Raw genomic sequence first — 4,154 nt, forward strand, 5'->3', positions numbered from 1 at the left:
CTCTACATGCCTGGTTCCCACCGTGAAGCATGGAGGAGGAGGTGTGATGGTGTGGGGGTGCTTTGCTGGTGACACTGTTGGGGATTTATTCAAAATTTAAGACATACTGAACCATCATGGCTACCACAGCATCTTGCAGCGGCATGCTATTCCATCTGGTTTGCGTTTAGTTGGACCATCATTTATTTTTCAACAGGACAATGACCCCAAACACACCTCCAGGCTGTGTAAGGGCTTTTTGACCAAGAAGGAGAGTGATGGGGTGCTACGCCAGATGACCTGGCCTCCACAGTCACCAGACTGAACCCAATCGAGATGGTTTGGGGTGAGCTGGACCGCAGTGTGAAGGTAAAGGGCCAACAAGTGCTAAGCATCTCTGGGAACTCCTTCAAGATTGTTGGAAGACCATTCCCGATGACTACCTCTTGAAGCTCATCAAGAGAATGCCAAGAGTGTGCAAAGCAGTCATCAAAGCAAAAGGTGGCTACTTTGAAGAACCTAGAATATAAGACATATTTTCAGTTGTTTCACACTTTATTGTTAAGTATATAATTCCACATGTGTTAATTCATAGTTTTGATGCCTTCAGTGTGAATGTACAATTTTCATAGTCATGAAAATACAGAAAAATCTTTAAATGAGAAGGTGTGTCCAGACTTTTTGTCTGTACTGTATATACACATGTGAATGATAATGATATCAGCCGCTCTTTTTACTATCTGCACTTTTATAACATTGGAATATTAGGTTTATTGTTTCGTTCCATCACACGTGCACGTTCTGTTCTTTCTCCTATGCTAATCGCCTGTGAATATTATAACCTCGCACATCTTTCCATTTCTCCTGCGGTTATTTCTAGTACAAAAACAACAATCAATGTAAATCGGAATCCAAAATAACATCCAATAACCAATAGAGGGCGATGTCTTCATAAATAGTTCCTTAGAAGTGAATAACTGTTGCTCATTTACCTGAGCGCTGCCTCTGCCGTATATATCGCCAATGCAAACTGCTATTTAAAATAGAATGTAAATCTGGGTTACAACCTTCATAACCACCAACATCTGGGAAATCAGCCAAATTATGCTGTGATACTTCCCCATTCCATTATTGCTGGTACTCGTATGGCCCCTAATATATCAAAACTTTCCTAGAGTCACAAACAGCAAAATTCTGCCTTGTTATTTAGTGACACATAACTTTAATATTGTTTAAAGCTGAGTTGTCAATTGTTATAAATATGTAGTATGTTACCTGGTGTAAATGCCGCTGTTCTCCTGAATCCGGTGATGGTTCCTGCGACTCTCCGTTCCTAAGATATGGCCTCCTGTTCCCCATATATAAGTCTTGCCTTTTTATCCAAGTAAGCATAGTCTTTACTTCTCCTCTGGGGACGTCTTCTTAAAGACCACACCCAGTTGACTATCAAGATTAGATTAATCTCAGGCCATATCTCAGGATTGAAGAGAAAAACATCTCCGGATTCAGTAGAAAAGCGCCATTTACACCAGGTAAAGAAAATGACATATTTATGGAAAGAGACAGGTCATCGTTAAAGGAAACCTGTCTGGTCCCCCATGCCCTCGAACTCAACAACATTCACCTATGTAGGGCTAAACTTCCTGCCTAACCAGACTTGTATAACATTATTAAGTGAAAACGAGGTTTGCATGAGCTGACGATGACGTCGGCTCCTGCACAGGGGCGTTATAACATGGAAAGAGGGCTGACTAGTCAGGGGCAACTAAGACCCCATCATCTAGTCACAGCCCTCATTAGTATAGGAAACGAGGACGATATAAATTTTTTCTTAAAACCTTGTTTCCACGGAATAATGTTACACAGGGCCGGTTAGGCAGGGAATTTAGTCCTACATAGGTGAATGTTGTTGGGTTGGAGGGCATGGGGGACCTGATAGGTACCCTTTACAGAGAATTGTATGCTAATCAGGGCATAGATGGTCTGTGATTTGCATCTACACTGAATTATGTGACTCCTGTCTTGATTGGTCTGGATGATATGTACTGAGTCGCACATCTTGTGCCTGCGCAGATAAAGCACGGGCCTGCACAGGAGCACTTTGCTTTGCACTACTAGCGGGAAAGCAAAAACCTGTAATCTGTAAGCACCTATTAACCAGAAGGGACGTCGGCGCCGGCGCCTGCGCTTTGTTCTGCCTTAGAACCTAACGTAGATCATCTCACAGACATGACACAAACAGTAAATTTGGGCTGACTTTGACTTACATTTTTGGGCCCATGGAAAGGTTGGTGGTAACCCCCCGGCCCCCCACAGTGGAAACTGTAATGGTGTTCATGTTGGTTGTCAGCAAATCTTTCCAGAAAGAATCATATTAAATAAATGATTACATAGAATTGCGACAAAGTGGAAAATTCAGTGACTTATTTATCGGAGAGTTTTCATTTATGTGGAAAAGGCTCTTAAAATATTTATTGACCTTGTGGAGCAGCTGCAATTTCAATTTCTCCTTCTTACACAATTTTATTTTTCTATACTTTCTAAACATTCAATCATGAACAGCCTTGGGTCAGGTATGCAAGGCAGAGAAAGAAATGAAGGAGGGAAAGAAAGAAGGAGGGAGGGAGGAAAGGAAGGAGGGAAAGAGGGAGGGAGAAAAAAGGGAGGTAAGGAGGGAAAGAAGGAGGGGGAGAGAGAAAGGAGTAAAGGAAGGAGGGAAGGAAGGAGGGAAAGAGGGAGGGGAGGGAGAAAGTGAGTAAAGCAAGGAGGGAAAGACGGAAGGAGGGGGAGGAAAGGAAGGAGGGAAAGAGAGAAGGAGGGAGGGAGGAGAAGAAGGAGGGAAAGAGGGAGGGAGAAAAAAGAAGGGAGGCATGGAAGGAAGCAGGGAAAGAAGGAGGAGGAGGGAGAAAGTGAGTAAAGGAAGGAGGGAAAGAGGGAGGGGGAGGGAGAAAGTGAGTAAAGGAAGGAGGGAAATAGGGAGGGAAGGAAGGAGGGAAAGAGGGAGGGGAGGGACAAAGTGAGTAAAGGAAGGAGGTAAAGAGGGAGGGAAGGAAGGAGGGAAAGAGGGAGGGGAGGGAGAAAGGGAGAAAAGGAAGGAAGGAAAGAGGGAAGGAGGGGGAGGAAAGTAAGGAGGGAAAGAGGGAGGGAGCAAACAAGAAGGGAGGGATGGAAGGAGGGAAAGAAGGATGGGGAGGACGAAAGGGAGAAAAGGAAGGAGGGAAAGAAAGGAGGGGGAGGGAGGAAAGGAAGGAGGGACAGAGAGAGGGAGAAAACTGAAGGGAGGGATGGAAGGAAGGAGGGAAATAAGGAGGGGAGGGAGAAAGTGAGTAAAAGAGGGAGGGAAGGAAGGAGGGAAAGAGGGAGGGAGAAAAAAGAAGGGAGGGAAGGAAGGAGGAGAGACAGGAAGGGAAAGACGGAAGAAAAAAGCAAAGAAGTAAGAGGAAGGGAGGAGGGAAGGTAGAGAGGGAAGGAAGAAAGGAGGAAGGGAAAGAAGGAAGAGAGAAAAAAGGAACAAGAAGGGAAGGAAAGAAGAAAGGGGAAGGAGGGGGTGAGGAAGGAAGGCAGGCGTGAGGGAGGGATGGAAGAAAGCAGGGAGTGAGGGAGTAAGTGAGGGAGAAAGGCAGGGAAGGAGTGAGTGAGAGAAAGGAGAAAAGAAAGAGAAAGAAAGTTTTTTTTTATTATATTACCCGTCTAGAACATTGGTTGTTTTTTTTCTGCTATTACCCGTCTAGAACATTGGTTGTTTTTTTTCTGCTATTACCCGTCTAGAACATTGGTTGTTTTTTTTCTGCTATTACCCGTCTAGAACATTGGTTGTTTTTTTTCTGATATTACCAGTCTAGAACAATGGTTCAGTGCTATATTATGTACATTATAAGGTACGCATTGACGTTGCAGTTGGGCTCATATACTGTACATAGACCAATCTATGAGCTAAGTACATTTTCCTATAGCAATGTTGCATTTCCAATTTTTCAAAATTTCACATGTACATAATATAGCACTTGTATTATTATTTATTTATTTATTATTATTATATGTTCTACGGCAGTAATGCAGTTCCAATTTTCTAGATGTACCATTCTAAACAATCCAGAGTGCAGCTTTATATTTTCTTAGAATTGTAATATTAGCTGGCACAGAGCAGTTAACCCTCTGCCTGACGCCGATTTTTG

The sequence above is a fragment of the Ranitomeya variabilis genome, chromosome 4, assembly GCF_051348905.1.
Source record: "Ranitomeya variabilis isolate aRanVar5 chromosome 4, aRanVar5.hap1, whole genome shotgun sequence".
NCBI classification, from domain to species: domain Eukaryota; kingdom Metazoa; phylum Chordata; class Amphibia; order Anura; family Dendrobatidae; genus Ranitomeya; species Ranitomeya variabilis.